This window comes from Canis lupus, chromosome 12, assembly GCF_048164855.1.
Source record: "Canis lupus baileyi chromosome 12, mCanLup2.hap1, whole genome shotgun sequence".
Lineage (NCBI taxonomy): Eukaryota > Metazoa > Chordata > Mammalia > Carnivora > Canidae > Canis > Canis lupus.
In genome coordinates this window covers 6,095,091-6,112,485 of record NC_132849.1, presented here as the reverse complement: position 1 = coordinate 6,112,485, position 17,395 = coordinate 6,095,091, and the positions used below count along the sequence as shown (strand labels likewise).

General features: G+C 52.8%; 5 non-coding genes across 5 annotated transcripts; 3 read left to right on the top strand and 2 right to left on the bottom strand.

The window, feature by feature from the left end:
* The first annotated feature begins 3,127 nt into the window (after positions 1–3,127).
* TRNAV-CAC (transfer RNA valine (anticodon CAC)) lies at positions 3,128–3,200 on the top strand. The gene has a single exon. It is a non-coding gene; the product is annotated as a tRNA-Val (tRNA).
* A 3,339-nt stretch (positions 3,201–6,539) lies between these two features.
* TRNAN-GUU (transfer RNA asparagine (anticodon GUU)) lies at positions 6,540–6,613 on the bottom strand. The gene has a single exon. It is a non-coding gene; the product is annotated as a tRNA-Asn (tRNA).
* Positions 6,614–7,172: 559 nt separating this feature from the next.
* TRNAH-GUG (transfer RNA histidin (anticodon GUG)) lies at positions 7,173–7,244 on the top strand. The gene has a single exon. It is a non-coding gene; the product is annotated as a tRNA-His (tRNA).
* A 2,433-nt stretch (positions 7,245–9,677) lies between these two features.
* TRNAE-UUC (transfer RNA glutamic acid (anticodon UUC)) lies at positions 9,678–9,749 on the top strand. The gene has a single exon. It is a non-coding gene; the product is annotated as a tRNA-Glu (tRNA).
* Positions 9,750–17,212: 7,463 nt separating this feature from the next.
* Positions 17,213–17,283, bottom strand: TRNAG-CCC (transfer RNA glycine (anticodon CCC)). The gene has a single exon. It is a non-coding gene; the product is annotated as a tRNA-Gly (tRNA).
* Positions 17,284–17,395: the final 112 nt, after the last annotated feature.

The window sequence follows — 17,395 nt, the reverse complement described above, 5'->3', positions numbered from 1 at the left end:
TAAACTGAACTATGAAGTACAAAAAACAAATTTGAAACTTCGCTTTCTCAGCACTAGCCACAATGCAAGCACTCAACTGCCATATGTGTCCAGTGGCCTCCGCATTTGAAAATGCACATCTGGCTCTTTCATCTGGTGTGTCAGTCGCACATAAGATGATTTTATTTCAAAGTCCTGACTTCTTCAGCATTAGATTCATTTTAGTCCATCTGGTACATCCCTAGCACCAGCAGCTCCTGTGTCTGTACTGATCTCTTGGTTTTTCCCTGAGCTTTATTTGAGGGGAGGGCTCTCTGCTTTTCCCTTGGCTGCTAAAGAAGCCAGCATGTCATGTTTTCCCTTGGCTGGCAAAGAAGAACCATTCCATGCCCTGGCTACTGCAGGGCAGTGGTAAAACCGGGCATGACCGGGGTTTTCTTGTGTTGATCATTCCAGCCCCAGCATTGCTCTAGGTTCCTGTAAGGCTGCCTCTGCCCACGCCTCAAGGGAAAGCTTGTGGAGGCTCCTGAGCTCTGCTGATTACCTCTGTTCTTAACTATAACTACAAGATTTTTTCCTTTTATGTAATTTTATAGTTACATCCTGTTTGTGCCAATGCCTACTGGTGTTGGAATTGTGATGCTGATATACAATTAATTTTTAAAATAAATTTACTGCGTAAAAGATGTAAATCAAAGTATGGAAAATATTACCTAATTGATGCTAAAGGTCCATGGATGTGGCCAAATATGGAAGTGCTATGTTCATTAATGAACTTTGAAAAGCATGGTTCTGTCTCATCTTTATGGGATACCCTCCCTTCCGCTTGTCACTCCAAAGCACTCCCTTTGCCCTAAGTCAGTAGGCAGGAGTGCTCAGCGTCTGTCTCCTCTACACTTTGAACACAAAAGGCAGTCTTTTTTTTTTTTTTTTTCCGTTGAGCTTCAAGGGAGCTTCCATGTTCAGACCATTAAGAAGAGTCGAGATTTAGAGAGAAGATGACTGGGAAAAATTAGAGAGGGTGACAAATCATGAGAGACTCTAGGAAATGAACAAAGGGTAGTAGAAGGGGAAGGAGAAGTGGGCGGGGGGATGGGGTGACTGGGTGACAGGCACTGAGGGGGGCACTTGACGGGATGAGCACTGGGTGTTATACTATATATTGGCATATCGAACTTCAATAAAACATTTTTTTAAAACTTTAAAAATTAAAAAGAAAGAAGAATCGAGATTTAATAAAAAAAGTCCTGGTTGGGACATGTGATTGCATGGTCTCTGGAGGCATGGAGTCTGTTTCGGGGGAAGACTAAATCGCTGTGTGTGTTCTTTCTCCTTTATTTCACCAAATAATTCTCAGTGTTTCGTAGGCTTTACTTTGAATCTTCTCTCTCTCTCTCTCTTTTTCAAAATCAGGGAGGTTGGGCAAGAAGGAGGGGAAGCAAATCTTGGTGAAGTCTTCTCAGTTAACACTGGCAGGATGGTCAAGCCCAATGGCTCTGGAGGCAAACTGCCTGGCTCTGAGTGCCAGCTCTCATCATCCCAGGGCTAGGGCCCTTTGAAAGTCAGCTAGGCCTTTCAGGGTCTGGATATTCACACCTGCAACGAAGGGTGGTAATAAGCTACACTATCTCAGGTCGTTACGTGGACTAGACAAGTTATACGCAGTACAGCACGGAGGGACGTTGTGCTGGTAACACAGTGAAGCTCTGAGAAAGCAGTTAATAGTATTATAATTAAGACTTTTCTTTCCACCTAACTGCACCACTGCTGACTTTCGACATTCCCCAGAATAAATGAGGAGTATTAAAAGGTTTGGTTGGCCTCTTCCCCTCCATATTGGTGAGCAGCACTTGGACAACCGGTTACTTGATAATTTTGATGGTGATTTAACTGACAGTGGAGATGGCATGGCAGGGAACTGGATCCAACTTCATGAAATCCTTGTAGCTTGGACAACCATGATGAGATGGTTTAGCTCATGGAGGACAGTCTTCTGCACATGCTTCTAGCAAGTGCTTTTAATATCCAGCCAGGCTTACCCTAAATATTATTAGAAAACTTCAAATATGCACCAGTGATCCCCTCCTATTTTAAGAAGAGGGAGAAGGAGAAGAAGAAAGAAGAAGAAAAGAAAGAAGAAGAAAGAAGAAGAAGAAGAAGAAGAAGGAGGAGGAGGAGGAGGAGGAGGAGGAGGAGGAGGAGAATTATTATTTATCTGGAAGATGTAGATTTCCTCTTTCAGTGATGATGGAGTATTTGTAGTAAACCAGTATTCACCCTGAAAGGCAAGAAATAAAAATAGATAACAAGATAAAAATTTTCATCAGAGAAACAGAATCAATCTTATTTTCTTCAGGTCTGCTGTGAAGCCACAGAGAGACTCCAAGGCAGCCCACCCAGTAGAAACGGCCCTGCCCTCCGAGTCACGGCTATGCCACTCGTGGGCTCTGTGCCACTTAGAAGGGTTTCTCGCACTTCCTTTTCATCCCTCCGTTCCAAGGCCTGGATTTCTCTGGACACTGTTCGACGGTAATGGCCACAGGCCTCCTGTCAGCGGCTTTAAAGCAGCCCAGGCAGGAACCCAAGGGACCACTTTTGCCCAGAGGGTACCAGAGTCTCCCCCTTCAGCCCAGAGGACCGCGGAGGAGCGGACAGCGAAGGGCTGGGAAGAGGCGCTCAGGGCCGGGGCCGCGGGGCCCGCGGGGGCGGGGGGAGCCGGTCCCCGGGCTCCTGGGAGGATTCCCAGCCCCGAGCGCTGGCCGCCCCGCGGGGACCGCCCCGGCGACCGCCCCGGAGGGCGGGTGACCCCAAGGGGGCGGCGGGGGCGCCTGGGGCTCGGACGCAGCTGACCCGCCCCCCCTTCTCCCGGAAGGGGGTCCCAGCACTGGGGTCCCTCCAATCGGATCTGGAAACCCTGCGTTGGATGCGGATCCCGAAGCCGGACTGCCGAGGCCCCCAGAGTCTTGGGCGCCCGGGATGGTGGAGACGCGGAACCCCAGCCGGGCCGCTAGGGGCTGCGGTCCCCCGGCCTGCAGGCTCGCGGGTGCTCCCAGGGGCCTTTGCACTCGGCAAAGAAACTGGTGGGCAGAACAGTAGTGGCAGCACCAGGCTTTTCAGGGTCCTGGCAGAGGGCGCCGCCGGCGGCCTGGTTTCCGTAGTGTAGTGGTTATCACGTTCGCCTCACACGCGAAAGGTCCCCGGTTCGAAACCGGGCGGAAACAGCCCTCTTTCTTACCCCAAGTTCTATTCTTGCTCCAAACACGCAAAGGACCATGGGCTCGGCCAATGGGGCCTGGGCCTGCTTGCGCAGCTCCCTTTGCCATTCAGAAATAAACAAACAAAACAAACCTCACGCCTGAGGCTGGATGGGGTTCTGCTGCTGCCTGAAAGACTCAGACTCGCCAGCACTTAACAACCTGACTGGCCTCCTTGGTCTGCTCCCCCTCACGCTGGAGATCAGGCCAAGAAGAGCACACAGGGCAACCTGGACTTCAGGTTACTTTTACATCCAGAAAACCCCTGATCTGCTCCTCTGGCCCTAAGTCTCCTCTACAGGCTGACGGGTGCTATGGCTATGAAAACCAACACGTTCTTCCCTGTGCAGCAACCTTGGGCAGCAACCTTGGCTTTCCCCCCAACCGCCCCCCCACACACACACACCCCACCATTACTGAAAGGTAGATTTGCCTGTCAGAACTAAAGAAAACCAACAGCACCTGGGACTCAATCCAAAGATGCATAGATTAAGAGTTTTGGGCTCCACCTAATGAGCCCACGGGACGCCAAGGGAGCCTTTCAGGTACCGTCCTCAGGAGGGCCCTTGGACTAGTTCGAGGTCATGAAGTAGAGGGACTCTGCTCCTTGCCTGCTGAGAGCCAAGGCCGCCCCTTACTCCTAAGGAAACGGAGGCTCAGAAAGAGAGCATGGCCCTGGCTCTGCCACACACAGGGCTAAGCTAGACCAGAATGCAGCACAGGCCAGTGTCCTCGTGGTCAGGCCTCAGAGCCCCAGGTGTGGCTGAGGCTGGGAGAGGTGAGGAGCAGGGGGTAGGGCTGGGAGCCATTGGCAGCTGGATTCAGCCCTAGGCCATTGGGACACCTCCCCACCCCACTGTTGCTCTCTCTGACTGGGAAATCTAACCTTTATTTTCTGGGTTTTCATCTGCTGGCGCCAAAGCAGGGGTCCCTTTGGGACTACACTCTGTCACTCCTCTAAGGCCAACAAGCAAACTTTGAAACATACAGAACAAGTTGCAGGAGTGGTAATATACTGTATCCCTCCCCTAAGTGCACCAGTGAACATTTCCCCGCATTTACTTTCTCCCTCCATCCTCATATTTACAGACTGGACATCATTTGAAGGCACCTGGCAGACATCTCAAGACAATTGGTTAGGCTGCTCTTGCTCCCTCCCTTGGGCAATGTCCCTCCAAACCGGCATGACCTTTCTTCAGAGGCCAGGGGAGGGCTTTGTCCTCTGGAGGAGACCCCGCTTGTCCCTTCAGGAACCAGACATCTCTTGCCTCCAGGCTGCAGAGAAGCTTCAGGCAGGTGGAGTGTTATTTGCCTCTTCCGGGATAGTGCAGGCCAGGCGTGCCCTGTGCTTGTAGGAACAGGATTAGGTGGCCATGCCCCCAGCACTGCCTGCCCTCTGGGCTCCTTCTGGTGGGCAGTGGGTCTAGGGTCAGCCTGAGCTCTAGAACCTTCCCACCCCGGGGAGAGACCCTTCAGGGAAGAGCAGCTGCCCCCTTGGCTCCTGCCCTCCTGGCTCTCTCTTCCCTACAGGAATCTTAGAGGGTCCTGGCCCAGCCAAAGCTGAAGAATCCTTTCCTGGGGTGGGAGGGGGAAGGGAGCAGGTGGAAAATTCTCCAAAGGGAAGGGAAAAGTTTTCAAGAGCTTTCTGGAATTATCTGCATTGGTGCTGTCAGGTAGGTGGCTGCCCTGTGATGATGGGGCTTAGTCTTGTCCTGGCCTTGAGTTGGTCCCAGCTCCAGTCTGAGTCCAAACAGACACAGGCAACCTGATTTGAGGTGTGTATTCAATTGTGCCTCTCCCCAAAGTGGGGTAGTGACCGAGCTTCTATTTCTCGGACCCCCACTGGGGGTCCAAAGATGCTATTGATGGGGTTTCCTTCCTTCCTTCCTTCCTTCCTTCCTTCCTTCCTTCCTTGTTTTCTTCCTTCTCCTTCTTTCTTTCCCTCTCTTTCTTTCTCTCTTTCTTACTTTCTTCTGGTGTTATTTTTAAGTAATCACTACACCCAAGGTGTGTCAGCTAGAGCTCACAGTCCTGAGATCAAGAGTGAAGAGTCCCATGCTCTACCATTTGAGCTAGCCAGGTGCCCCTCACATTTCCTTTCCCGCTGAATCTGTGACTCAGGGAAGGAAACAAAAACAAAACCAAGAAATAGTTTAGCTGTAGATAAATGAGTCGTCTCAGTGCTAGGTACAAGAACAGAAAATCAGGTGGACAGTAAGGATGAATCTCAAATACTTAAACACTTCAAAGGATTTTAATATTTTCTATATAATGGCACAGAAGATATATATATCATGTCATATTTTATAAAAGGACTCCTAGTGTGCATCAGATTGGTTTGATGATTTTGATCTAAAAACTGCTTTATGTTGCCTTCTAGATTTACTAATAATGCAGAAAATATTGGTAGATAGTATTGTAGTTGATACAAGTCTTGGGCTTATTTTCTCTTCAAACTCCTAGGGACACTTAGCTGCCTAAATTTCCTCTACTGGTCTAACGAACACGCTTTCCTTCCAATACTATTTAAGAGCTTATACGATACCAAAGTATGTATTTCAGTAAGTTACATATATGATAAAATTTAATGGAGATTAAGTCTTATAATTCTGGCCATCATACTGACTTGTTATTCTTACAGTTTGGGGGTGGGGGTGGGGACGGCGGGTAAACCTTTTAAGGTATCTTATATAAATCCGAACATGCATTTCTCCATCATTTGTCAAGTCAATCTGCAATTTCAAGGTCTATTGTCATCTTTAAGTTCTTCCAATGATATTAAATTGGAGGAATGTGAAGAGGTAGGAGATGGCTTGGAGGGAGGCTGGTAAGTTACAGGTGTGTGCTGCTATGAAGCCTGAAGCGGTCGCTGAAATAACAAAAGAAAGAGTTATAACTAACCCGTCAACAGGGAAAAACAAATTGGATGATATAGGAACCGTGGAAAGACTATGTTAGAGTAATTGCTCTTCCGGGCCTCTACCCTGCAGAAATATTTGTCAGGTGGCCAAAAATATGTGCACGAGAACGAGGATGACAGCCGTTATCTGTAACCATAAACACCTAGGACCAACTTACCGGAAAGAGTATAAGGAAAGGGACAAAGGATGGCAGCAACTGCACTGTTAAAAGGCATTTAGAGGGTTGCAGCCCTTCGAGGATTTCCGGATTCTCAGCCATGGGTTTTCTTCCTCCAGAGTCCGCGATGGCCTTATGGCCGGCCTCGGCCTCGGCCTCGGCCTCGGCGTCAGCCCTCCGGTGGTGCCCCCGCCAAAGGACGTTTTCTAGGTTCTAAAAAGGCCGCCTCGTCCCTGGGTGGGCTCGAACCACCAACCTCTCGGTTAACAGCCGAGCGCGCTAACCGATTGCGCCACAGAGACCTGCGGGCAGTCCCCGCCCACGTCCCACTAGAGAGCGAGCTGTCACTCGGCGCTAGGGGGAGCCACCCGCCTTCCGTCGGCGGCGACCGGGCAGGGCGAGGCAGACGCCCGCGGCTCCCGGACGGTTCCTCCCTCCTGTCCCTCCCTCACCCACCTTGGGTGCCGGTGGCGCTCGGCTCACTCCCCTCCACGGCGGTCGGAGCTGGGGAGCTGCGGTGGTGCTGGAGGGGGTGGTCAACAGGGGCGAACGCCCAGGGCCGCGCGGGGCAGCGGGGGGAGGGGGTGGGGGCGAGGTGGCGCGGGCCGCCGGACATCCCCAGGACCCCGTGCGGAGGCTCGGGCCGGATGGGGGTCAGGAGATGGAGGCTGGGGGTTCTTCGCCGCGCATCGGCGTCGAGGGGAAGGGGAGGTGTATCCCCTCCCCAGGGTGGTGGGCCCGCAGGGGACGGCGGCAGCAGCCCTGCGGTTTCTTCGGAAGGAACGCGGCGCCGTACCTGGAACGACTTTGCGTCCAGAGGCCCCGCAGCGGCGGCCGAGCCCGCGGCCGGAAGGGTGGCGCGCCGTGATCGTATAGTGGTTAGTACTCTGCGTTGTGGCCGCAGCAACCTCGGTTCGAATCCGAGTCACGGCACTCTTCCCGGGCGCTCGCCGCCTCTCCCTTTTACCTGGCGTGGAAACCCGCCCGCGGCGCTGGTCCCGGGGGGCGGGGGGCGCAGACGGCCCGGGGCGCCAGCAGGCCTTCCCCCGGAGCAGAGGGAAACTCCTCAGTGCACTGACCCGGGCACCGTCTCCCTTCTGAGTCTGAGCGCAAGGAACCTGAAGAAATGCTTCCCCCCGCCCCCTTGGTGGTTTTTTTTTTTTTTTTCCCCCTGCAAAAATCTTTATTGCCTCCATTTGGTCCACGTTTTGGGAAAGGGCTCCAGGATGGTTAAAAGCTGCCTAAGTGGCTGCAGGGCCTAAGGTTCAGGCACAAACCCTGGCACGGGGGGGGGAGGGGCTGGGTGTGCCAGAGGAGCCCCTCAAAGCCTGCTGGTCTCCAGAGGCTCCTAGTCGTGCTTGAGAGTGAGCCTTTCGAAAAGACAGTCGCCCAGCCCAGCCTGGGGGGGCAGCTGCGGAGGTTAGTCAGGTGGTCGCCCATCTTCCTGATGAGTTTTACCTCCTCATCTAGGAAGTGGTTCTCCAGGAAGTCACAGAGAGGGGGATCCGCGCGGGCAGAACCCAGGCCCCGAATCACCACAGTCGTCGGCCCCCGACCGGCCTGCAGGGAGCCGCGGGGCCGCAGTGGCCCGGAGGCGGCGTCTGCGGGTTCCTCACTGCCTGCAGGGGCTGAGAGGCCCGAGAAAACTTCCGGTCGGATTAGCGACGCCTCCTCCGTAGACCCGCTGAGCCGCTCGAGCCCCGGCTCCGGGGAATCCGCTTCGGGGCCTTTTTCAGTCAGTTCCTGGCTGGCGCCCTCCCTACCGTGCGCACAGTAGCGCCTCCAGTGACACCGGCTACGCCCTCCGGGACTGTGAGATGCCGGCGGGCAGCCACCCCACGCCACAAGGGGTTTATTCCTCAGGAGACCCCCCGAGGGATCTCGGTCCCACGTCTTGGCCAAGACTGGGGTTTCCTGCCTGTCCTCACAGCTTGAGCCGCGCTGCTGGGAGAGTGGTGAGCGGTGCTGCCTCCGCGGGATGCGAATAGCCAGCGTCCCTGACGGCTGAACACGCGGGCACTGTCTTAGCGCTTTGCTGGCCTGCGTGTCTTCTTTCCCCACGGAGCTGTGCCATGGCCTCTGCCCCCCTAAAACACGGGGGCCAGTTGGCAGGAGCTCCTGACACATTATAGTTACAGGTTTGGGGATTTGCTCGCCTGCTTGTCTTGTCAGATTCGTCGTGGGAACATCGTCGCCCTGTCTGTGGCTTGCTGCTTTCACGGTCTTGCTGGCCTCTGCAGGAGCAGATATGCTTACGGTTGATGGGGTCTGATTCATCAGGTCTTTTTTTATATATACACATTTTCCCTGGGTCCTGTTTAGTAAACCGTTCCCTGCCAAGGGAACCTTTCCTGGGACTTCGGAGTCCCAAAGTCTCCTCAAAAACTGCTTTAGACCGTCAACCTCTATGTCTCATGAGGCACCTCCAATTAATTTTTGTGTGTAGTGTGAGGTAGAAATAAAGCTGTTCTCCCCGCCCCCAAACATTGATCCTATTTTCTTTCCACGAGGACATGTTTTCATTGAAAGCGAACTCACCGGGTCAGCTGTTCGGCAGTTTCAGGGTCTCGGTCCATTTATCTGGTTGTGTCTCCTGATGCCACTGGCACATTGCGCGGTCCGAAGGGGCTCAGAGTCGGTCCTCACGTCGGTAGCGTAGCGTCAGCCCCCCCCCCCCCCGCCCCCCGGGTCTGTGCGTTTTCACACAGCGCAGTACGTTTTGAAACGACTAACTCATCAGACCGTCACCCAGACCCAGACACGCGTTCACTTCATCCCTCTCACCTCAGGGTGGGGCACGTCCCTCTCCCCGCCCCGTCCCCCAGGGGTCTAAGGGCCTCTCTCGCACCGAACCGGCCCCCCCAAGGTGAATGAGGCTCCGGTTGTCTGCAGGGCGGATGAACAGGCCCAGCGTCGTGGGAAAGCTACAGGGGCCGCAGGTTGTGGCGGAGACCCGGGGTCCAGCTGGGCCGCCCGGCCTTCCTTGAGGCGGTCTCCGTCCGCGCGGCTCGGCGGCCGCGTCCCTCGGGGTCCTCCGGGCGATGCGCCCCCCCCCCCCGGGTCTCACGCCGGCGCCTCCCCCCCCGCGCCCTCGCGGCTCCTCGTGTCCGCCCGCGGCCGCCTCCCAAAGGTGCGTCTCCGCGGCAGCCCCGAGGTGCGGCCGGACGTGTGGACCTGGCGGGGCTCGGGGCCTCGGGGCCCTGGCGCGTCTCCCGCGGGCTCTCGTTTGGAGAGACGGGGAGGGCATGCCATCCTGAAAGGGCTCCTGGGAGGCCGGGGGACCTCCTAGAGGCCGGACGCCTCCCCCAGCGCGGGGGAAACGGTCCCTCCCGTGGGAGGCCCCCGGGAGAGGGAACTGGCACCGTCTCCCTGGTGGTCTAGTGGCTAGGATTCGGCGCTTTCACCGCCGCGGCCCGGGTTCGATTCCCGGTCAGGGAATCACCTTTTGCCCGTCGCGCGAAGGGACTTTCTTTCCTCTCCGGAGGTCCGCGCGGTGTGCGCCCCGCCCCGAGTCTCCAACTTCCGCGGGCCGGGCGGGGATGGGGGTGGCGGAGACGATACCGGGCCCCTTCTCAGGGCGCACGGTGCTTGCTGCCCTCCAGTCAACCGCCTGCAGAAGCGGCTTCAGAGGCTCCCCGGCGGCCAGCTCGGGTATATGCTCCGCCGCAGAGCTTCAGATCCTGCGGGGATGCCCCAGGGGCGCAGATCCGGCTCTGCTCCGAAAAACTGAGCTCCGGGGGCCAAGCCACGTCGCGGTGTTGGTGTGCACCCCGGACAGCGGCCGGTGGGCCCAGCTCCCGCAGCTCGGCTCTTGCTGAGCATAAAAGGCTTGCTACGCGTTCGCGCGTTCGCGTTCGGAACAGGCGCCTGGACCCGACGGCCGCGAGAGTTGGGAGGAAGAGCCGCGGTGGGAGGGGTGCGGTCCTCCTCCAGGGCCGTCCCATTCGCAGATTGAGCGGTGTAGGGAAGTGAGGTTACTGACCCAACAAAGGCAGCAGGTGAGGTGTGCACAAGATGGAAAACTCTTACTGCTTCCTTCAGCCGAAGGTAAGAGTAAACATCAACACCAGGACATCAAAAACGATGATACCGCAGGCAGATCCCACAGTTTCTTCCGGGGCCGTTGCATTTAAACCTTGTAGACTCTTCCCAGGCGCTGGGCATACTTTCCCATTTTACCTTTGATACTGACTCCGAACACCTGTGGGGATGAAAGCGACGTCTATCCTGAAGCACGAAGACAGCAGCGGGGCCCGGGGAGGTCTGTGCACCCAGGCTGCAGACGCAGCAGGTGCGGTAGGAGACGCGGCAGCGCGGGGGTGCGGGGCGGGGGCGTTGGATGCGGTGGGTGCGAGCGGCTGCTGAAAGGCGGACGGTCTAGGCGGCGAACTCGTGGATTCAGGTGAGGCGGGGCGGAGGGGGGTGAGTAGCCTGAAGTCTTTTGGGAAGCGGTTTGGAGGAATGGCGAGGGTTGAGTGGCGATCAAGTTGGTGACCCTGTGCGTCTGAGGCCGCTAGCCGGTCCTCCCCCCAAACCCCCCGCGGGGGTCCTAGGATTCTGAGTGTGGGTCTTCCGGGGGAGCTCCGTCTGGTGCATTCTGGCTGCTCTTGCCCCCTGCGGGTCCCTCGAGCGTGGGGGACTCAGCTGCACGAATGCTGTGGGTCGGGACCGGGGCTGGCGCTTTCCCGCGACGTCTCCCAGTCCCGGACTGATGCCGGCTCTTCCGTGGCGTCACCCGGTTCTCCTCCTGCCTTCTCGGGCCGCACTGCCACTTCCCTTGTGCCCGCGCTGGTGACCGGGAGTCGCCGAGCTCAGAGTTGGCGGACGCCTATCACCGGCCTCCTGCTGGTTTTCTTTCCTTAGCAGCAAAATTGCGATGGTCCCGAGAGCCTTTCCGGAAACCCTGGGGCTCGCGCCCTCCCCTCTCCCACGGGCCTAACCTTGGGCCGAGAGTCCCAGAATCACTCGCCCAAGTAAGTGAGGTGTTTTTGTTTTGTTTTGTTTTTTTGCCCCCTGTGTGCTTTGCGGATCTTTCCTCCTGGGGTTGTCAAACGGAGGGCCAAACTTGCTCCTTTCCCCTTTTGTTGGTTCATACTCAGACCCAGGGCTTGTGCGCAGTGTGGCATCGAGAGGCTGCTTTTGAAGAGACGTTCCGCGGATGGAGCGTGGATGCTGTATTGCAGGTGAGACCACCTGGCTCTGGCAGGCCAGCGGGCAAGCCGGCACCGGAGGTTCTCGCAGGCTTCCTTCCCTGGTGTTTCACTCCAAGAAGTCCAGGAATTTTAAGTCCATTCCTGTCATCCTGGGTAACCTAATGGTAGACTTCTCAAAGTAAGAGAATACAGGCTATTTCATTTTCGATTGCAAAGTCTTTTTGGTGTTCGTTTGTATGTTTTTCCTTAAGCTGGTCGGGATCTTTGAGAGAGAGAGAGAGAGAGAGAGAGAGAGAGCCTAAAGGTAGATGGCAACCTTACCACTAACATTTGCAGGTGCCAGTGCAAAGAGTAAAAAAGAGAGGCAACAAAGCTCCTTAGGCTGCTGGGTGGATTGCCAGGGTAGCTTATTTTGTCTTCTATTCGTGGTCCTCGAGGGCCAGGAACAAGGAAATCGACTTCTCAGTCCCAGGCTCGCGCTAGAAGGATTATAGCAGGTCCTCACTACAATAAGGTGGGATTCCCAAGGTCTAACTAAGCCCTTGGGGGTAGGGGTGATCATATCTAGTCCTGCCCCTTCCGGTCCCAGGGCTCTTTGGACAAGGCGGCCTTGGCGCTACAAATAATATAAGGAAAAGGAATGTTGAAAAAGCCCTTGAGAATAAATAAATAAGGAAGGAAGCCCAGAAGCCAGCAGGCACCTGGCTGGCTCACTGGGTAGACCATGGGACTCTTGATCCTTGGGGTTCTAAGTTCCAGCCCCACGATTGCGCGTAGAGATGACTTAAAAATAAAATCTTTAAAGATGAAATAAAATACTTATAAGCCCCTGAGGAAATGTGGCCACGGGCTTGACCTCTAGTGAATTTAGCCTTGAGTACACATAGCCCGGGTAGTATGGGAAACCTTAGGCCATCAACTTGTTTCCCAGTCTTAACAAACCCCAAGAGCCTGCCAGAGGATGACATATTCTAAGGAGAACATATTCATCCTGGTGCTGTAGGGGTACCCTCCAATGACATTTATTTCAAGAGAATCAACTAGCATCTCAAATTCAGTTATGAGACATAAGAACAAAATCTCATGTATCTGGAATTTTAGAGATGCTTCTATCAATCCTTGTATCAAAGCAGACATGAAGACGGAAATTAGGAAATAATTCTGAATCAAACAAAACTGAAAATACTACAGCTACTGCCCATGAGGTGGCAAAACCAGTCTTCGAGGACAATACACAGCTTTAAATGTAAATCAGGACGATTAGGGCGGATCCCTAATGAGCTAAACCTCCATCTCAAAAAGTTACAAAAAGAATGACAAGAACAGCAGAAGCAGATGGGACCAGAAATGAAATAGAAAAGCAGGAATTTGAAACTTAGAAATAAATGTTAAAATTTTAAAAAGAAATAAAATGAAAAAAGAACATTGGAAATAAATATACAAAAGAGAAAAGTGAACGGTTGGATCTTTGAAAAGACTGCTCTGATAAAACCGGGAAGAGGAAAGAAGGAAGTCACGACTATTGAACTGCTAGACATAAGGAAACAATACGTGAATATCATAAACACGTGTATGCCAACCAATTAAAGGCTTTAGAGGAAATGTAGGTATATTGCCATAGCGATTTGGGCAGGGGTGGGGAGGAGGACTAGTCCTACAAGCTTCACATTTAAAAAAAAAAAAAAATTAGAATTCAAAAGTCTTCCAGCAAATAAAGCTCAAGGACCAAAAAAGTTCATTAGAAGAAGTGACTCCAAAAGCAAAGAAATTCTAAAAACATCAAAGAGCGGCAGAATTCCTCAACTTGGTGTTATGAGTTTGGGTTGAAACCAAAAACTCCAGAAAGGCAATTTGTGAGAAACAGAAATGAGAGGCCCGACTTATTGCTGAATATCCATAGCTTCAAAAATTATTTAAAATACTGAATCGCGGGGCGCCTGGGTGGCTCAGTAGTTGAGCATCTGCCTCTGGCTCGGGTTGTCATCCTGGGGGGAGAGGGGGTCCAGGGATTGAGTCCCGCATCAGGATCCCCACAGGGAGCCTGCTTCTCCCTTTGCCCATGTCTCTGCCTCTCTCTGTGTCTCTCTTGAATAAATTAATAAAAGCTTTTTTAAAAAAATGAAGTACTGAATCAAGATATATATTTTTTAAATATGTCGTGATGAAATTGGTCTTACACCAGGGAAACAGTTGATTATCATTAGAAAATAGAGTAATTCATCACATTAACGACTTAGAGAGGAAAATCATAATCACTAAAAACACAGAAAAGGTGTTTGAAAAAATTCATTATCAGCTTATGATTTTTAAAAGCCTCTTAGCATAACAGGAATAGAAGGAGCAGCCCTAATCTGCTAAAGGGAAGCTTCCAAACTAAAAACAAACAAAAAACCTTCAGCGTGTTAGAGTTGATGATAAGATGACCTTCTCCACCACCACCCTACCAATTAGGAACCATCAGGAAGCAGACAAATAGGCCCCCTGCAACCACTTCTCTTCCCCACTGTGATGGAGATCTTAGCCAGTAAGAAAACGCAAGAAAAGGTATGAGAAGTGAAAATGAAAAATGAATACTATAATTATTTACATCTATGGAATAAGTTACTAAAAGCATTAAGGAGAATCGAGTTTCTTTGATATGTCCACAAATAGAATCAGAGAAAGCGGGCTAAATTGAGGATTCAAAAAACAAAGGAATTAAAAACATTATAAATGTTCAATGATTATAGCATATAATAATTCGATCCCATGTAGGAGGTGGGGGGGGGTGGTTGACAAGGGAGGATGAAATGTGATCCCTATCTCCACCATAAGCAAAATCACTTCTAACATGGATCAGGCACCAAAATGTGAGACGATAAGGCAGATGATTTTAGTTGGTATTAATGTAGCAGCGTATTCCCATGATCCCAAGCGTAAGCAAGGATCTAAAAAATAAGACAGAAAGACTAATTCTTAATGAAGAGGCTGAATCTCTGTCCATCACAACACAGAATCGAGAGTAAAAGGTCAAGTCACAATTTGGGCGAACTTATTTGCAGTCAGCATAATCAACTGGTACCGAAGATACTTAATGAGATCTTGCAAAACAAGAAGAAAAAGTCAGACCTATAGGAAAATCACCAAGGTTGGGAAAGAAACAGGGAAAATTCAGCTGGCTAACAAATACATAATGGTGCTCAAATTCATTACCCCTAAGGGCTTTCACAATGAAACCCTAATGATAGAACACTACAGAGAGGAAAAATAACACCACCACCACTAAGGATTAAATGGGAGTAGGGGGACACTTCTGGGCGTCTCAGCGGTTGAGAGTCTGCCTTGGGCTCAGGGCATGATCCCGGACTTCCCAGGATCCAGGGAAGCCTGCAGGGAGCCTGCTTCTCCCTCTGCCTTCTCTCTGTGTCTCTGATGAATAAATAAATAAAATCATTAGAAAAATAAATAAATGGAAGTAGGGGATGAGGTAGAAGGTTATGACCCAGTAAAGCATGGGAGTGATACTATTTTACCTCTTCATCTGTGTGTAGATTACACAGGCGTGTGCGTTGTAATCTTTTGTGATATGATACATACAGGTTCTGTGCACTTTACCTTATGTTTGTTACAATTTTTCAACAACACCCCCTCCCCGCCAGCCTCAGTCCTCCCAACCCCCAGTCCTCCCCAGGCCACCCCCAATGAATGACAGAGAGGATGTTGTTGAGATTCCAAGATTTTGTTTCAAGAGAAAGATGTGGACATTACTCTTTATGACATACCTCCAAAGACAACCCTATGCAGACCAGGCCCATGAAGTTGACTTTTGGGTTGATGTGAGCTCAGAGACTGCTCTCCAAGAACCAACCCTAATTGAAAATACCTGTAAAGGCTAAATTCCTTTAGTCCTATTATTGGAATACTCTGAAAAGGCTACTGTAGGCAGGAGCCTCCTTTGCTTTCTCCTTGTTTATTTCACAACTCTTTTTCCTCCTCTCCCTCTCCTCTAAGCTTTCCAGAAATTTCTCCTGCAGTCCTGTCCTTGTGGGTCTCCTCCCTGCCCCCCCACCCCCACCCCACCAACTTCCTCCAGCTTCCTCCTTGAAGATGGAGAAGGAAGAGGGGGAGGAAGGGGAGACCGCCTGAATAGGAAACAAGCATCTCACAGGCCAGGAAGAGGGGAAGGAAAGGAGGCAAGGACAATGGGTCTCAGCAAACAGTAAAGGGGAAATCTGGGGGATGGTACAGCCCTTAAAACCTTTACTCCACCCAGTGAGTGAGTCATCCATCATTTCCTTTACATGAATCAGAACTCCTCCTCCCTGCCCAGACCCCCACCATCTAAATCCCAATTCCTGTTTCCAGAGAAAAGTGTGTATCACTGTTCAGAATGTATTCATTAAAATTTCGGATTTCCAAGAGTTTAAAAATAATGGCTGAAACAACTTCTGTGGTTCTAACGTAGTATCGCCATCATTCTATACTCAAAGGTACAAGGACATCTACGGGAATAACAAAATTCTTGAAATTGAACAAATTTCAAGTTATTTTTAAAATTTTTAAAGAAAAATTGTGTCTATTTATTTGAGAGAGAGACAGAGACAGAGAAGGAGGGGGTGGGGGTTGAGAGAGCCTGAGCTGGGGAAGGAGCAGAAGGAAAGGGAGAAGCCAAATCCCCCTGAGCAGGGCCCCCCAGGCGGGCTGGATCCCAGGACCCCGAAATCACCACTGTGCTCAGGGCAGCCGCCTTAACCAACTCAGGCGCCCCTAAAATCAAGTTTATTTTTTTAAATGGCAAGGGGGGAACCTCCTCCAATGTCACTGATCTTCGATTTTAAGCTATTGTTAGGCAGGTGAATCCTCCAAAGATTTTCCGGTGAAAATGAATCACCCGACGTGTCTAACGCAGTGGTGCCCTCGAATCCGAATCCTTTCCGAGGAGCTTCCAAGAGCCAGAAAACAAACCCGGTCAACAGTCCCCAGAGTCTTTAGTTCCTTCTCCCTTTTTAAAAATAGACTCTCCGGGCTGACACCTGTTGGGGCGCATCGCCCGGCCGGCGGCCTCCTCCCGGGGAAACGCGACGCGCCCGCAGGAGGAGCTCAGGCCGCGGCGGCCGCCGACGGCAACCAGCTGGGCGGCAGGTGTGGGGGCGGCGGCGCGACCCGGGGCTTCGGGGCGCAGCTCCCCTCGCGTCCACGCGGGTCCCTCTCCGCCTGCCTCTGCCTTCCTCGGGCGGCCGGCGCTGCCGACCTCCCCCCTCCCCCCCGGGGGGTGTCTGCGGGACCCCGCGGCAGCTCTCCTCCGGGGACCTTCCTGTCTCCATCCTCGCTCGGTGGTGGTGAGACGTGGACCAACAGGCGACCCCAGGCCCAGCACGCGCATCAGTGACCCGGTGGCTCTTTGGGTTCCGTGGGTCCTCCAGGGCTGGAGGCTGGAAGTAACTGTGGTCTTAGGTCCAAATGGTCTACACCGCAACCCCCGCGGAGACACCTGCTCGTGGCAAGGTAAGAACTCGCGCGTGAGGTGGTTGCTGTGCCGCGCGCCAAATGCTCTTCCACGTAGGCCCAACCCCAGTGTAGATCGACTCCTTATTGCTCATGGATTCCTCTCCTCAGAGTTGCCCTGAGGACTTGGGGTCTCATTTCCCTGCTCCTGGAGGCCAGAATCACGAAATCACGGGACTTGCCCTGTGTGACGGGAAAGCAAGGAGGGGACGCCTGGTGGGAGGTCACAGGTCTGGGTGGAATAAAAAGACAAGCGAGGCAGGATGCATTGACCGGGAATCGAACCCGGGTCTCCCGCGTGGGAGGCGAGAATTCTACCACTGAACCATCAATGCTGCGCTCGGACAGCTACCCCGGGTAGGTCGGTCTGTAGAAAGAACTTCCAGAGTGACCCCGGGGTGGGGCGGAGGAAACGAACACGCTCCACAACAGGTCTACGCGGTCGTC